The following is an 18,173-nucleotide window of genomic DNA, read 5'->3' on the forward strand; positions in this document are numbered from 1 at the left end:
ATACTTCTTGAGATTCCCTCATGCTCCTTGCAAGTGGGTAATTTATTTCCTTATTTATCAGATTTTTAGACTGCCCCAAACATCTGTCTCTGGGTGGTTTACAACAACATAAAACAAATTAAGACAAAAATGAAAACCTTAAAACAGTTTAAAACCACAGTCAGGATAAAAAGCTTGACTGAAAAAAATAAGTCTTTAAAGACTTTTTAAAAGTTGTCAGATGTGGAAGCTCTTATATCATCAGGGAGTGCATTCAGTGTTCTCTTTAAGGTGTGCACACATGTGTGCGCTCACACTTTTAGAAATGTCTGCTCAGTTAATTTTAGATCCCGCTCAGGTTGAATTGGGAAGGTCCCACTCTGAATGCACATGTGTGCACACACTGTCTTGATACTACTGCCCAGAACAAAATTCCACACACAGATGAAAATTTTTTAGAGAGAATGCTGAGTGCATTCCAGAGCCTTGGGGCAGCAACAGACCACACCCATTCCTGCATAGCCACCAGATGAGCTGAAGGCAACTGCAGATGAACCTCTCTGTATGATCTCAATGGGTGATGGGGCTTGTAGTGAAGAAGACAAATACCCAGGGCCTTAGTTGGTCAGGGCTTTATAGGTTATAACAATCACCTTGTATTTGGCCCAGGAATTTAGTGGCAGCCAGTTTAGTTTTTTGAATATAGGAGCAATGTTGTATTTCCAAGATGACCCAGAGACCAGCCTGGCTGCTGCATTCTGTACCAACTGCAGTTTCCAGACTACTTACAAAGGCAGCCCCACAGATAATGCATTGCAGTAGTAAAGTCTGGAGGTTACCATCATGCGTACCACTGTTCTGAGTTTGTTTATCTCAAACGGATGCACCTGGTATAGCACCTTTGGCCACTGCCTCAATCTGAGACATTAGGGAGAAGTTTGGATCCAGAAGTACTCCCAGACTGCGGACCTGTTCCTTGTGGGGAAGTGTGACCCCATCTAGAATGGACAGATCAAAATCGTGTCCTGAGTTCTGACCCCAAACAAGTACCTCCATCTTACCTGGATTCGGCCTCCGTTTGTTTTCCCTCATCCAGTGCATCACTGCCTCCAGGCAGGCATTTAGGGAGGTTGTGCCTTCACCTGATGATGTTGACATGGAGAAATAGATTTGGGTGTCATCAGCATACTGATAACGCCCTGCACCAAATCCCCTGATGATCTCTCCCAGCAGAGATGTTTAACATGTAGATGTTAAAGAGCACTGGAGACAGTACAGTGCCCTGAGGGATACCATTTAAAAGTTCACATTTTGAAGACCAACAGTCTCCATAGGACACTATCTGGAATCTGTCTGAAAGGTAGGAGAGGAACTACTGCAAAGTGCTGCCTCCTACACCCTCGGATGCTCCAGAAGGATACTATGGTCGATAGCATCGAAAGCCACCAAGAGATCCAGAAGGACCAACAGAGTCACTTCTGTCAGTTTACTGTTGAAGATCATCCATCAGACCAACCAAAGCAGTCTCCACCCCATAGCCTGCCTAGTTTGGAATGGGTCTAGATAATCAGTTTCCACCAAGATTGTCGGGAGCTGGGAGGCCACCACTTTCTCAATTACCTTGCCCAGCCACAGAAGATTGGAGACAGGCCTATAGTTGTTTAACTCTGAGGGATCCAAGTCAGGCTTCTTCAGAAGAGGTCTAATGATTGCTTCCTTAAGACAGGGAGGCATGCTGCCCTCCCTCAGAGAAGCATTTATAATATTTACCAGGCCTTCTACAACAACCTCTCTGCCAGATAGTATAAGCCATGTTGGACAAGAGTAAACAGAAAGTTGATGGGCCACACTGCTCCGAGCAGCTTGTCTACATCCTCAGGAGTCACAAACTGGGACTGATATAGCCTAACTGCATAAGAGGAGTTGCTGGACATCTCTGCATAAGACACTGCAGTGTCCACAAAAAACATAACAGTGTTTTTGCAGTGTCCACAAAAAACATAACAGCAGGTAATGATGATTCCAGATTCTGATTCAAGGGAGGAGGTACATGTAGTAGCCCTTTTATAATCCTTAACTCCTGCACTGGGCATGAGCTTGAGGATGCAACATGGGCAGAACGAATCACTTCTTTGCCTCATGTATCGCCTGAGCATAGATCTTCAAATGTGGTTCTAGTTGAGTCTTTCTCCACTTGTGCTCCAGTCATCTACCTTGCCACTTCAGCCCCCATAGTTCTTCTGTATACCAAGGGGCCAGTTTCAAAGCAGGTTGGAGAGGATGCTTAGGAGCAATAACGTCTACTGACCTGGTGAGTTTTGTGTTTTATTTCTCCACCAGGGCATCAACAGGCTCATCAACAGAGCCAACACTAAATTCTTCCAAGGCTTCTGTTTAGGAAGGGTATGATTGTAAGTCCAACCTTAACCAGATGGTGGTCTATCCATGATAGTGGGGAAATCACAGGAGTCCTCACCCATGGAACACCACCTTCATTAGAGTGGGAGACCTGATCAAGCATGTGACCAGCAACGTGCGTCAGTCCCAAGACTACTTGGGATAGGCTCATAGTTGTAATGACCCCTTGACTAATAGGAGGCAGGCGATACCAGATAATTTTCTTGAAGGCACTTCTTAAAACTTTTCCTCCCTTCTGACTCCAGTCAAAAAACAACACAGAAGAGGGAGAAGAGAGAGTTAGGATTTCTGTTGAGTACGAAAAAGCAGCAAAACAACATCATTATTTCAGAGTTGAGTGGCTAGGAATAGGCATGACCAAGCCTGGAAACTGCTAGATTGGAAGGTCCCAGTGGTCACTACTTATGCTTTGGTCTCTTCTTCAGAGCTGCCTCTTGCTGGCATTGTGCTGTGTCTTGATCCCAGGAGAGGTGTTGCAGATTCTTATACTTCATGCTTCAGCCTGCCATTTTCTAGCCTTTAGAAGAGGCTCCTTGTGGGAGGGAACAGCTGACCCTGCCCTGGTGATATCCAGTAGGCCTGTGCAAATTGGGATTAGAAAATTCAAATTTTATCTGAAATTGTGCAAAATTGGTAAAATATTTCTGGAATAGATGGGCATAGGATAATGAAATCTAGCACACATGAAGTCCACATTGGCTTCTGCGTTGTTTTTCAAAGCTATGGGTAATGCCTCTGATTTTTGGTGAATTTAAGGTGGGGGGGTTAAAATAGAAAAAAGGGCTAAAACTGGCTCTTTTCAAGCCAGAACTTTACAAAATGTTCTGGATCTGGAGCACCTCTTTGGAATATAATTTCCCACCCCATGTGGTGGGAAAATGACATTTCTTTGACTTAATCACCCCCCCCCCTTGCCCATTGCAGGAACAAACCTTTTAAAAAGAACTAGCTGGGCCGGGCACAGAGCATCTGTGCCTCTGCCAGCCCGCTTCTTCCCCCTGCCCTCCCGGCGCTTTCTGGCTGGCGGACTGGTTGGCCTGCCACCTCCTCCCTTTCGCCAATTCCCGGGGGCGGGCCTGCCGCCTCCTGTTCCCGGAGGCTGGCCCACTACCTGCTCTCCTCCTGCTCTCGGCGCCCAGGCCAGGCTGGCCCGCTGCCTCCTGTTCCCGGCGGCCGGCTCGCTGCCACCACCACCTCCTCCTGGCAGCTGCCAACCTTGCCCGCTGCTGCCATTGTCTCCCCATCGCTATCCCCCAGGCAGCTGCTCTCGCGAGAGCTGCCATGCATGGGATTAGTGACGGGTATGCCTAGGAGAAATAAAAATATAGATTAAAAGGACTTCACACTTTTGCTCCCTTAATGGTTAGAAGGGAAGGTGAGAAATTTTTTTCTAACCACAAAAACAGAAACATTCAAAGTACTTTACTTCTGACTATGTGTTCACTTTTACTGACCAAAAATCAGAGACTACCATTGGCCTTTCCTGAAGAAGCACTGGGAAGAGGGTTGATTCGATTTAAATCACAATTTAAATTGTTTCACAGGATTCAGTTTTAATGATTTAAGTCACAATTTAAATTACTAGTCTGGAAGAGTCTATTCATCATTTTCTATAGAAGTACATTCTTGTTGCCTAATGTAACCTTAATACACATTTAGAGATGTAGGTTTCATTTTTACAAGGTAGGTAAACACTATAATAGGTGCACACTTCTCATAATGCTCTTTCATGCAGGCAGCCAGGCCTTGCATTTCATGGTTGCACTGGTTGCCTTTGTTACCCAGAAGTAGAGGAACTTCATTAAAACATTCCCAAATGGGGTTTCTTTTATGGCCTGCTGCCATGATACAAGTTTTTCCCTTCTACAATGGAGGATACACTCTGAAAAAGTTTCATCAGCACTGCATGGATACTGTACAGGAGAACCTCCTCATCTGCACTTTCACATATCCGCGGTTTTAAAATAGAGGATGAGCCTCATTAACTGCGGGTAAGGGTTTTTTGTGTCTCCACGCCTCGCAAGTCTCATGAGACATGCAAGGCCTGGGAGGGATAAGGAAGCCCTGGCCTGGCAGTGATGAGGGCCAGTTCTCTAAGGAACATTCTCCTTGTGCCGGCTCAGCCCTGCCACCGGCGCTACTCCAGTATGTGGGGAAGTCGCTTTCGACCCCCACGGGGGGAGAGGGCAGTGCTCGAGGAGCGTGCAGATGCCACCACAAGTAGAGGCCAGCTCTGGCAGTGGCTGTTTGGCCCCCACTGTGAGAAGAGACGAGTGAGGGCAGGGGCGGGTGCCTACAATTTTTTTCATGTCTCTTAAGAGAGAGAAAGAGGCCAGCGCTCAAGGGCCAGCAACAGGCGATTGGCCCTTCAGCAGCCCCTGCTCTACAGGGGATGTTGCCTTTGCGTACCCTGGCAGGGAAGAAAGCAAGCACTTAAGAGAAACCCCGGTGAGGAGAGAGGCCAATGCTGGATGCTGCCTTTGCCGGAGGCGGGGGTGGGTGGGAGTTTCCTATTGGATTAGTGTCCCAACAATAGCGGTTTCCTTATCTGCAGTGGGGGCCCCGAGAACCTAACCCCATGGAAAACGAGGTCCCCCTTTATGTTCTCTTCACTTTCTGTTCCTTCCCTATCCGTGCATTTATATCCAGACTCCTCCTCCATGCTCAGATCTACTGCATCTGCCCCTCCCAATCCTCCATTCATTGACCTTCTTTATCTTTGCACTTTTGAGGGGGAGAACAAGGCGCTGTGTGCACGCGCATGCGCTGTATGCAGAATAGGATTGATCTGGTCTGTTATCTCTCATCCCTATATACTGCTGTTAACATATTCATAGATGTGATTAATATTCATGATGATATCTTAGATGTAGGTTCTTTATGAATTGTGTGTTATAACCAATTTAAATAAAACTGATTTTTTTTAAATTGATTTTTATCAACCTGGGTGCATATTAGCTAAACAGCTGAGTAATCTGTGCTTGCTCCTACAAGCATGCTTAACTTTATCACTGAAATTACAGAATTAGGAAGTGATTTGTTACAACCAGCAGTGCTTTACCTTGGACTTGAAATTGCAGTTTCATCTAGGATTTTAAATCGGCTACCAACTTCCAGTCCACTCCCTTTACTCTGATAGGTCTCCCTAGCTTTTCTAAGATGTTCCCAAGAAACTCACAGCCAGAGCTAAAGCAGTAACTGACAAAACTTCTGTTTAAGGTAATTTGTGCAATGGATGGGAAAGAAGATAGTTTGTGGGTGTTTTAATGTTTGCTCAGAAAGAATTGAGTTAGTACTTTAATGGTACTTGAATGGTAGTCAGCTCTAACTACCAGAACCTAAAATTCTTTGGACACTTTGAGGGACAATTCTTTGAGGACACTTCGTGGAGAACTTGAAATATGCCTTCTGTTTTCATGCAAGATATATATCTCTATTCCATTCAATGAAAAATTTCAAGATTTAGTGCTAAGCCAGAGAAGGAAAGTTGTACATTTTAAAAGGCTTGAGCATAGCAGTAGAAATATTGTGCAGTTTGATTTAAAGGCATCTTAAAATATTCTGTAGCCTGAAACAATGTTATGGATCACCTGCTGAGTTCATTGTACAACTCGTGGACAAAATCCATCAAGTCTTCCAGCGCCTGCTATGGATTTGAACTGATTTTGAATTCTGAGCTCAAAGACTCCCAAATGGGTGCAATAGATGTTAGGCTATTGTTGTGAATATTCACGGATGAAGTAAACAGTTTTGAAATAATGGGTTCAAATCTTCAGATCTGGATATGGACTTGGAAGGCATTGTCTTGGTTCTTCACCTCGTGTTGAGCCTTATCTGTTACCCTGATCCATGTTTGTTTGCAATTTAGTGACTGGCTGTTTCTTGCTATCAATTTTCAATTTTAAAGTTCTATTTTTAAATCAAAACAAGGATAATGCAGGAATGATCCAAAAACATACAAATAAGCTGTGTGCTGCTGAGCAGAGATACAAAAATAGCTTATTCTTCTAAATCACCCAGTAAAAATCTCACTGATACACTTTCTTAAATAATTAAAGGGTGTTAGAAAATGTGCAGTTGTTTACTCTTGGCTGAAAGGTTGTCTCAACTGTTTACTCCCCCAAGGCATATACAGTTATTTGGGGCATCTTTACCACTAGCTGACAGGTAAAGATTTACCTGTTTTACATTACAGATTTGAGTAAATGTTCACCTGTCAGTTAATGGCATTTTAGCCACTAGAATTTCCCCAAGAATAATCTAACAGAAAGATTGATAATTCGGTGCTGCCACTCATTGGGACTTGATAACATCTTAATAGCTGGCTGTAGTATATACAGAAAGGATTAAGGTCCTCAGGTATTACCCTGAGGTAGAAGCTTATGCAGCAGTGCATATCCAACACTGGACTGAACAAATTCATCCCTGAAAAGGGCGATGCTGTAAATGCCAATTTGGATTTGCCGTTTTGGACCTGCCATGACTTTAACCAAAGTGCCTTACGCACCGTGACCCACAACACCATAGCCCTGGATGCCTGCAGGATGAAGTCCAGGCTCGAATCTGCCATCAATGCTGCTTCCTTGGCCATCTTATTGATGCCCTGGCACAGCTTAATGTTCTCAGGAGAAACCAATGTGATTAGCTCCTTAGCCCACAGTATAGATGCTCAGGCAAAAACTGAACTGGTAGTTGCAACCTTAATAATGGTTGCTGAGGCTTCGTGAGCCTTTCTGAGTAGTATATCACACTTTCTGTCCTCAGCTGGCTTTAATTGCTCTTGCCCTGTCATGGAGTCTGAACAGGGTACTCAGTGTCTTGACCCAGGCCTCGTTTGAACCACTGGCACCTATTAGTTTAAAGCTGCTTTCATTCAAGACCCTGTTGCTATTCACACTCACATCAGTGTGGAGGATTTCTGAGCTTGGGGCACTATCTGTGCACAAGGAGTTGTGTGTTTTTCAGGAGGACATAGTGGTCCTGAAGTTAGACCCCACCTTCATTCCCAAGATCAACACGACCTTTCATCACGCCCAGGATGTGGTCCTGCCTTTTTGTCCATCTCCTGTGTACCATAAGGAGAAGCTCTGGCATAAGTTCGATGTTCACTGAGCCCTGAAGATCTATATCAGATGCACCAAGGACATTTGTAAGACTGATGCAATGTTCATTTCCTTCCAGCCGGCGGCCTTAGGGCACAAAGCGTCTAAGGTCTCTCTTTCAAATTGAATTAGATCCTATATCCTTCTGGCTTACAGAGTCCTTAATCTACCGTCACCAGAGTTAGTATTGGTGCATTTGACTCGCAGTGCTGCAGTGTCCATTGTTTTTTCGGCCCGTGCTGCTCTATTACACATTTCTAGGGCTGCTACTTGGGCATCTATAACTCCATTCATAGGCCATTATAAAATTTCTGCCTTTTTGGCTGAACAGGCAGCCTTTGGCTGCAGAGTAATTCAGCAATTTTTATAGAACATCTTCCCTCCCATTCAGATAGTTACGCTTAGGCATGTCCCAGCATTGAACATCTCCAGCACAGGGGAGAAAGTAACATTGGTCTTACTGTGAAAGGTTCTTTTTCCCTGTGTCTGGAGCTCCTCATATCCACTTGGATGTAATGATAAGAAAGTATCAATGATGAAGAAAACGGGTTGATTAGGATGGGTGGAGTCAACTCCTAGGGTTCCTTGTCATTAGGACTGCTTTCACTTGTAACCTTCAATGTCATTACCTGTTATATCTGTTGCTATGTAAGTTATTTACCCTTCTGTGGTGTATCTCACACTGCTGTCCAGGCAATTCACTCTTTCTATAGTGCCACTCTTCGCAAACTGGGGTAAGGCGCCCTCCGGTGGCAGGAAGCTAGCCTGACAAAAAGAATTCAAGTCCTGTCTCAAGCATGCACTCTGTACAACCCAGCATTGAGGAGCTCCAGACACAGGGGGGAAACACTTCACAGTAAGACCAATGTTCCTTTTCCATAGTTTGGGAAACATACCAGTGGGGATTCGAACCGGCAACCTCTGGCTTGCTGTTCAAGTCATTTCCCCGCTGTGCCATTAGGTGGCTTATGAACAATCAAAAGGGCAATAGTTTAGGTTTCTGTTTGCCCAGTTCCTTGAATTTTTGTTTCATGGGCAGACTTTTTGAACTTTCTAAGGGAAGTAATCTTTTGAACCTCTTGGAGGATGGGAACTTCTGAAGGCCCTATAGGAACTGTCCTTTTTCTCACCTTGCTAGTGCTGAACCAGTGATCCTTTGGGGGCTAAAATAGACTGACTCCCAATATTTAGGTGAAAGAACACACCTTTCATGTCACTTTACCATATTGAGTATTACAAAACCAATTACATAATGTCAGAAGTGGTTCCATTACCTCACACAGCTTTCATGCTCTGGGTCACTTATGAATAAGTTAAAGATTAGTGGTCCCAATACAGATTACTGGGACCTCGCTTCAATCCTTGTCTTCTTGGTTCCATGTAATATTCTGATTTTCTGAGATTGTGGATTTGGGGTTTTCATGAGCTGTACGCCATGATCATCACAATTATAACAAATTAAGGCTTGACTTATCTCGGTTTGCATGTAATGTGTCGGTCTCATATATCAGTTTCACCTTTTAATTTGCATTACTGAAATTAATGGACTTTTGCACGATATTTAATTTTCCGAGTTTCACCTGTAGCTTGGGGATTGCTTTTACAAGTGTGTGTAGCAGCATTCATTGCAAAGGCTGGGAGCCAGTGGTGATCTCCATTGACCCTAAGTGTGGCTCCCTGACTAATTGTTAATAGGCCTGTGCAAAGCTTTTGCCAATGCCAAATACTGCCCATACCCCCTAGACTGTGCAGAGGTGACCGTTCCCACTGTGTGTGCTGCACTTTGCCCAGCACTGGGGGTGGGTGGGGGGCAAGGAAAGGAAACAGGATCCTCTCAAGCTCCAGTGCCATCTCGAAATGTGTGCACAGAGCACTGGGAAGTTTAGTTTTTCTCAGCCTTTCCCAAATGAGTTGCCTTCAAGTGCCTCCATGCATGCCTTCAAGATGGCCCTGGGGCTCAACCATTGTTTCTCTTAAAGGCCTTCCTCCGTGCTGGGAAAAGCACTGCATGGAGGTCAGCCCAGTGGGAAACAGCTCTCACACTGAAGGTTTTTTGCCAAATAGCCCCCACTAGAAAAATAAGGACCATTGTTTTACAGCAAGTTACTGTACTGGATATTTTTCTCAGCCTGTGTTGCTTAATTTTAAAATTAGCTTGGCAATAACTTGTTACGTGTTTCTAAAAAGTGTGTGCGCCTTTAAATATTGATTGAATGTGTTATAGCTTCCAGAAATGCACAGGATGTCCTTCAGACAGTAATAAAGATACTCCCCTCCCCCCGCCACCTTTTTATGCTGGCTTGTGTGTACTGTCTGCTGAGCACTAAACAGAAACAATCTATTTTTTAACCCTCATTTGTTTATGCAAAGCTGGCTGAAACGGCACTTTAATTTCACCCTTTCATCTCTTGTTTCACTCATCATCCTAGTTGGACCTAGTAGAGCATGCTGACTCTCAGATGGCTGCCGGGACTAATTTATTAATTGCCTAGTGAAGTGCCAAAGTAATTTCCTAAAACTTTGGATAGAATGGAGGAGTCTACTTAAAGAACATTTTCCCCTGAACTTCTGTGCATATGTATAGAGCCTTTTAAGGTGGAGGCTTAATGTTGTGAAAAACATTGTAAGCTATATGGAAAGCTGCTAGTTCAAATTTAAGGAAAAGTTAATCCACCATAAGTAAAGTGGAGTGCTTTTTTTTGTTTTGTCTTATGGAGATGGGTAGATCTGGGACTGTTACATACAGATAAAGACTTCTCTCCCCCCCCCCCCCACATCAGAGCAAAGCACAGTATAGATGACTGAGATGGGTATGAAGCAAACATTACACTATGCTTGGGGGAAGCTAGTATTTCCTGTAAATGATTAGAATGAATTACTTTTCTCTTCAATTTCAAAAAGCTTTTACTTTCATTTAAAATTTTATTTTGGGACTGAATCAAAATAGGGTGGCTGGAGTGTTCTCTTGCTATTTTTTCATTCTTGCCCTGTGAAAACTGCCCCCTTTGGGGGGACATGGCCTCTTTCAGTGAGCATTATAGAGAGTTTCCCAGCTTACATTTAGACTACCTCTGTCCCTTCTCTTCCCACTACTTGTTGTTCTGGCAGCAGCTTAATTGCAAGCCTCTTCATAGCCTAAATTGTGGATGCAGGATGGATGATGCCATTTCTTCTTTTTAAGTTTTCCCTACTTCATCCTAGGAATGGTATCACTGAGGACAAACCAAACTAATTTGGATCATGAGCACTGCTTCCTGATAGGTGTTGCACTTGCTCTGAATTAGATGCATTTGTCTTCTGATTGCTGTAAACAAATGTGGCTACATGACAATCAAATAGAGATGGAGGGCAGTTCAAAACCAAAAATGTCATGGAAACATCAGCCAAAATTTTGTGGTCTCTAGGGGCATGCCGCCCCCCCCCCTTCCTGGTCCCTTTTCCGAATTAAAAGAGAGCATGTTAACTGGAGAATATTTGGCTGATTCTCAGGGGTGTGTGTGTGTGTGTGTTTTAAATGAGGATAGTTTTAAATTAGAGGTACTTTATCAGAAGTTACTACGAGAAAGGAGAAAACAGAGGAATTTGAACATCTGTGTGAGGTATACCATGCATTCAAAATATCCTGAGAATGCAGAGAATACAAAAAAAATTGGTGGTAATTAAAATCTGTAGGATTAGAGCTTGGTTGGTTATAGATAAACTTTATTTTTTGTGTATACATATAGCTGTCCTTTAGTGCTAGTAGAACTGTTATTTCTTACTGTTGTAGCTTTCCTTATCTTGACGAAGATGAGTATAATTATGTTCTTGTGCAATAAAACTTCAGGTTATAAGTGGGTAGGAGTTATTGTTAGAATCTTAAGATTGCTCGTTAATGAACATATGAAACTGGCCTTCTGTGGAGTTAGACCATTCATCAGTCTAGCTCAGTATTGTTGGCATTGACTGGCAACAGCTTTCCAGGGTTTTAGGCAAAAGCCTTTCCTAGCCTTCTTGGAGAGGCCAGAAATTGAACCTGGAACCTTTTGTCTGCAAAGCATGTGTGATGGCAGAAGAGGTGATATGACCACAACATAGTCAAAACTTATTACAAGAAGAGAGCAAATGTATTTGAATAATGTAATTGTGCAGCAGGTAGCTCCAAATGAACCATTCAGTGCAGTTTGTTAGCTTATAAAAAGGCAAGTTGTAACCCCAAACTTTTTGTCAGGTCTCTTTCATTTCTAGAGGTAGATAAACTTTTATTTGTACATAAGGTGTCAGCAGAACTTTGAGCTGTTAGTTGTTGTGGTAGAAGATTTGTTTGCAAGAAGATAGTTCTTAAAAATTTAGGAACTATACAGTATATAGCCTTACTCATTTTCCTTAGTTACCTCTGGTACCTTTTGCCTTTTGATAACACCAGAAACTGATGAAATGTGCTTGGGGAGGCATAGCTGGGAAACTTAGGTAGAGCATCTCGGTTCCACCCTAGTATTCAAGGGTAGCAAGATGTAGATTCACATCCAACACTCGAAACATTTGAGACTGCTTGGCTTCAACTGAGACTTGTGTGGTTCTCTCTGTGATCTCCAAAACATGTGTTCATCTTTTTCTAGTTCCATACTGGTAATTTTAGACTACAAATATTGTTCGCACATTAGCTTACCTGTCTTGTAGCACATTGATGGTTTGAAAAAAAGAGAATAGACTCTGTTCACTTTATAGAATCTTTGTTGCATGTTTATCTGCAGACCATTCTTAGGACTGGTTCACATGCTGATCACAACAGTATTATTGATCAGTGAGGGGAATGGGACTTCAAAATCATGCATGTACCCACCTCTAACCACTTTAAGTGGCGCAGTGGGGAAATTCTTGACTAACTAGCAGAATGTTGCCGGGTTGAATTCCCGCTGGTATGTTTCCCAAACTATGGGAAAACACCTATATCAGGCAGCAGCGATATAGGAAGTAGGGATGTGCATGAACCGCGGAGCTGCGTGTGTGTGTCTCTTTAAGGACGGGGGAGGGTGCACTTACCCTTTCCACCGCTCCATTATTTATGGAAATCCATGGTATGGCAGCGTACCTCCCTGCCGCCCCTTCCCCCATTGTTGGCCGCAAAGGCAGAAGTATCATCTGCACATGCGCCCACCTCGCACTGCATGCATGATGCACATGCGTGATGTGCGACATGCGCAGCGGGCACACATGTGCAGGCGATACTTCTGCTTTTCTGGCCAACGATGGGGGGGCAGGTAGGCACGCTGCTGTCCCATGGATTTTGGTAAATAATGGAGTGGTGGGAGGGGTAAGTGCACTCTCCCCTCCCCTTAAGGAGCCATCCCCTCGGCTTTGAACTGCTTCGGAGGCCCTTTTCCAAGCACATTCCTAATAGTAAGATGCTGAAAGGCATCATCTCATACTGCGCAGGAGGAGGCAATGGTAAAATCCTCCTGTATTCTACTAAAGAAAACCGGAGGGCTCTGTGGGTGCCAGGAGTTGAAATCGACTTGATGACACACTTTACCTTTACCCATCTCTAAGTGTAGAAAATAATGTGTGACTTAACCATTGGTACATACAGAAGGTATATGCAATTCTTCTGACCTCTGCTTTTTAGCCTACTTTCCAGAAGGCTTATGAGATCACCCGGCGTTGTGTGTGTGTGTGTGTGTGTGTGTGTGTGTCCCCGTATGAACTTTGCAATGCCTGGACCAATATGAACCAAATCAGGTACAGTTGTAGAGACACATAGGGACACCTCAACGGTGTAGTTTGTGATGATGTCATCTACTCCGCGATCCAAGATGGTGGACTCGTAAACTTTTGAAGCACAAGTGGGCTTAACTTTTGAACCACTTAACCAAATTGAACCAAATTTGCGACAACTGTAGGGATACATAGGGATGCCGAAATGGGGTGCTGTGTGATGATGGCATCCATTCTAATTAAAGATGTTGGCCGCGTGGACATCTGAGGTGCAAGAAGGCTAATTTGTGGGCTGTCTAACCCATTTGAACCAAATTGGATACATTTTCAGTGAGTGACACACAAGGACACGTCAGTGGCATCATTTGTGATGATGAAATCCACATCGATTCAAGATGGCAGATGTGTAAACTTTGGAGTTGCAAGTGGGTTAACTTGTGAACTGCTTAACCGATCTGAACCAAATTTGCTACAGCTGTATGGACACATAGTGATGTCCCAATGGTGTAGTATGTGGTGATGTCATTCACCCCAATCCAAGACGGTGGACATTTGAACTTTTGAGGTGCAAGTGTACTAACTTGAGGACTGTCTAACTGATTTAACCAAATTTGATACAGTTGTAGTGAGTGACACACAGGGACACTTCAGTGGCGTAGTTTGTAATGATGTAATCCACCATGATCCAAGATGGATGCATAAACATTTGAGGTGCAAGAGATCTTCCTGTGGACCTTGATTTGAACCAAATCTAGTCTAGTTGTAGAGACAGTGAAAGGAAAGTAGGCTGATTAGTTCTTACTAGAACAACTTGTCTTCTCTTTTTGGATGTAGAAATAGGGCAAATCTCATGTATGCATAAATCTCAGGTTAGTTAAAATTTCTGTTGATGGATCCTGAGAGACCCAGTGACAATGATAGTGTATTATTGCATCTGAATATGCTTTCATTCACCTTGAGTGACTTGGCCAGTAGGTCTTTTCAACCCCCTTTCAAATGAATATATAAAAAACAAAGTATTTGTTTTCCTAGCATTTCGCATTGCTTCAACATATCACTGTATTCTACATGAAACAGTAATATGAAGCTGCTAGAGTATGAGTGGCTAATTCTGCTGTCTAGCTGCCTCAGATTGTGTGTTGAATCTAAAACTCAGTTGTGCCACACTAGCTTTGTTTCATTTTGTGCTGCACTAAATTAGTGCTTCGTAGCCAGTTGGGAACCCTTGGTGCACTTTCTGGTAGTTCCCGAGGCCACAGTGAGAGTTGCTTAAATATCGAGGATGGATTGATTTAGATCATGATTTAAATCACCAAGTGAAAAAATCTATTTAAATCACTGATTTAAAATAAGTTTCCCAGTGATACGTCTTCACATATTTATGGTGCATATCTGATCACTAAAACGTGTTAATTTACAATTCAGTAGAGCATTTCCAACATCCTGAAGGTATATTATGTGTAATTTTTAAAAGATAGTTTGATTTTTACTAAATTAGGAAACAGTATATAATACCTGGCTCTTTATGTAATGGATACCTTTATTACCTGTGTCAAGTTGCCCTGTATCTCCTTGTTGCACTGCTTAGACTGGACACATTTCCTTTTTTACTCTGGAAAGTAAAAGGTAAATCAAATATTTGCTGATAGGATATCTCTTAACTCCCAGAAGCTTAGAAACAGAAGCTTAGAAAGCCCAGAAGTTTCCAAAAGCAAGAGCTGGTACTTGCTGGGTGGACAATAGCCCTGAGATGAAACTGAAATGAATGCCCATGTTTGCTGGTAACTTGGTGTGTGAGAGAGTCATTAATGCATTTTTAGGAAACTGTAAGTGTTGATGTAGCATGTTCGTGATGAGATTTAATCTTGACTATGTTGTGTTTTTACATTAGTATTGGAAATTTTGTATTTTATTTACATTTTTTTTAAAAAAATCTGATTTAAAATTTAAAAATCCATTTTAAATGTATATATTTTTATCCACCCTGGATTACCCACTCTTCAGCTTATGATGTAAAACTTAAACTGAAAAGCAGTTTGTGTGTGTGTTTCTTTTCAGATTTTTCAAGTGTACATTTTGTTCTAATGGCTATATTTCATGTAGCTGTTGTGTTCATTACAAGAAATACCACTATAAGAATCTACATACACCCAAAAATGGGGGAAATATATCACCTCTTTCATTGTAATCAACTACAGAGAGAAAAGAGACAAACATCTGTGGGCAGCAGCTACTCTGTGTATGGCAACTATTAGTTCATTAACTGGGAAATTTATCTAGAAATGGCTGCCAAATCAAGTTAAATATCTCCAGACACCTCTTCTGTTAAGTTCTTGTATTGGAATCTAAGAGGCCCTGAATCTACTGATTGTCTTAATTTCCAGTGTTGCGATATGTTTGGCCACTAATGAAGCCTTGGCATTCCATAAGGCAATTAGCATGATCAAGTGCCCAGCATTAAATGATTAAATGTTCGTTTTGTAGATGATGTCAAATTAATGTTCTCAGTGGTGCAGCTTGCCTCTTTATTGGTAAAAGCAGCTGCAGTAACTATGTCATAGAAACCCAAGCCAGAGCATACAGTACTGCCCATTGCAGACATAGAGCTTCTTTTGCTTGGGGACACAGATGACAAATCCAGCTGTTGATTTTTAATTTGGAAGCATTTCAGACATTCTCTTCTATAGTGACTGTAAGGTAAGATAATGTGGACTGCAGGGAACAAAAAAGGAGCCCTCAGCAGAATAAAGTTTAAGAACCTCTGGTGTCAGGGAAATCGGCAAATCTCAGGGTCACATATCTGTCCGTGTGCTTATCTGGGAGTAAAAGCCATTGAATTCATTGAGACTTACTTTTAAGTAAACAGGCACAGAGTTGCAGGTCACTTGCAAGTTGTAGCTGTCTTGCTAATGGAGCAGCAGAAAAGCTGGTGAAGCATTTCTTGTTCTGATTTTTCACCCAAGAGCTAAAGAACATCAGACTGTTAAGTTTGCATGTAAGAATGGTTGTGGCAATTACAATATGAATATGGTGTGTTCATAATCCAAAAGGAAGGACAACCACTAGCTTAGATGAATTCATGTCTTTGTTAAGCTCTGTATAGTATATGCAAAGGAGAGGAACTTTAGAAATATTGTTCATGCCAGTGGATACATATTGGTTTATTGATTCATATGTCATGAGGAGAGTTTACTGATGCAATGCCATCTTTCTTTAAAAGCTTAGTACAACAGAAATTAGTTGTACTCATCTGAAACTTGGCAGACTTCACAAAAATCGTATTAACTCTGTGCTTTGGGGGGGAAAAACCCACCCAACATTTTTACATGCAAATTTTTGTTGTGGTGTGTGTGTGTTTGTTTTTTTGGTAGTGAACTTGGTGGAACACAGCCAGAATGACAACCCTGGACTCTCAAGTCTTCTGTCCACAGAACAGGTACCACAGTGACAGCAGTAGTTGAAGGGTGAGTTCACACATTAAGACTCTTCATACAACAGCCACGTTGGCTTGATCAACTGAATGTGAGCAGTTGCTACTATTGGTTACCTACTTTTTAATACTTTTTAAATAGTTACTTGGTCTGGGGAAAGAAAGAAAGCTTTTATAAATACTCTTTTTTTAAAAAACAACAACATGGTACTTCAAGGCTAATGTCTTTATCACTTTCTTGTCACAGATGAACTGTCACTTACTGCCAAGTGATAAGAACTGAACAAATTATATAATGTACTAGCTGACCTGCACCGAGCATCTGTGTGCTCTTTGGGGCTGGCTGTTCCCCCCCACTCTCTCCTGCCCTCCCTCCCCCTCCTGCCCCACTCTCTCTTGCCCTCCCTCCCCCTCCTGCCCCACTCTCTCTTGCCCTCCCCCTCCCCGCACTGAGTTGTTTACCTCTGCTGCCACAGGCCTCACCGAGCGGCGGGCGGCTGAAAAGGGCCCCACCACTGCTGCTCCTCCTCCCAGGTGGCAAACAGGGAAGTTTCTCTGCCTGGTTCCCTCCCGCTCCGGCCTCCCACAGGTGCCTTGCCTCTACAGGCGGGCTGGGCCCACTACCGCTGCCTGGCCTTCTTGGCCCGCCGCCGCCTGGCTTCCGCGGGCGGGGCGGGCCCGCCGCCTGGCCTCCACGGGCGAGCTGGGCCCACCACCTGGCAGGCCCGCCACTGGGCCAAGTACCGGCTCCGTGGCCTGCCACTTGCCTCCACAGTACACTCCCCCCATCTTCTGCCCCAGTCCCCTCCCCCCCAAGCCTTCTGCCCCAGCTTGCTTCCTTCTCCGTTTTCCCCTCTTTCTCTTTTTCTCTCTTTCATTCGTGCCCCCCCCGCCCTGCTGCTTTTTAGCCTGCTTGTGTTTTCCCCACTGGCCATTGCTGCCTTCTCCTTTCTCGAGCCCCTGGTGAGTCAAGCCTTCCTGCATGGCCCTTCCTCTAGCGAGCGTCTTCCGAAGCGGCCAGCCGTTTGTCTCTGCCCAGCCAGGCTCCACCGCTTTCTCTCCCCACAGCTTCCCCCTCTCTTCTACCCCTGTCCGTTCAGTTCTCCTCTCCGCTTACCCGCTTTCTTTCCTTTCCTTTCCTCCCCAAGCGGCCACTTCCCCACATGGCCAACCGCTGCCCAGCCAATCCGGCACCTCCACTGCCCAGCCAATCCACTGGGTTGCGAGGACGCATCCCCACAGAGGCACGTCTGCGAGAATTAATATAATAGATAAAGGCTTTCCAGATGATGCCTGCTACTTAATTAGCATCCTTCACAAGAAGAATGTCTTTGCTAGGGGACACAGCAGTGTGTTTCACCATATGAGGGAGTGTGTAGTCCCCCCATATATGGCAATTTCCTCAGTCCTCTGCAGTAGTCTGTGCTTCCGGAAAATATGTCCATGAGCGTTGGGTCATTTCAGGAATTTTTTTTGAAAGACATGGGAAGATAGATTTAACTTGTATCATCCACTATCCCACGCAGAGGAAAATGCTGGTTTGTGTCTGC

The 18,173-nt window shown here is 43.6% G+C and overlaps 1 protein-coding gene across 6 annotated transcripts in view; it reads left to right on the plus strand.

Moving 5' to 3' along the window:
* ARK2N (arkadia (RNF111) N-terminal like PKA signaling regulator 2N) overlaps nucleotides 1–18,173 on the plus strand; it is an 80,728-nt gene that overhangs the window by 12,746 nt on the left and 49,809 nt on the right. For 3 of the 6 annotated variants that reach the window (XM_053295197.1, XM_053295196.1, XM_053295193.1), the window contains one exon: nucleotides 16,565–16,657. The exons of the other annotated variants lie outside the window; for them this stretch is intronic. The gene's annotated coding sequence lies outside the window, so the exon portion shown is untranslated. The remainder of the gene's footprint in view (nucleotides 1–16,564; nucleotides 16,658–18,173) is intronic. 6 annotated transcript variants of the gene reach the window in all.

This window comes from Hemicordylus capensis, chromosome 2 (assembly GCF_027244095.1).
Source record: "Hemicordylus capensis ecotype Gifberg chromosome 2, rHemCap1.1.pri, whole genome shotgun sequence".
Taxonomy (NCBI): domain Eukaryota; kingdom Metazoa; phylum Chordata; class Lepidosauria; order Squamata; family Cordylidae; genus Hemicordylus; species Hemicordylus capensis.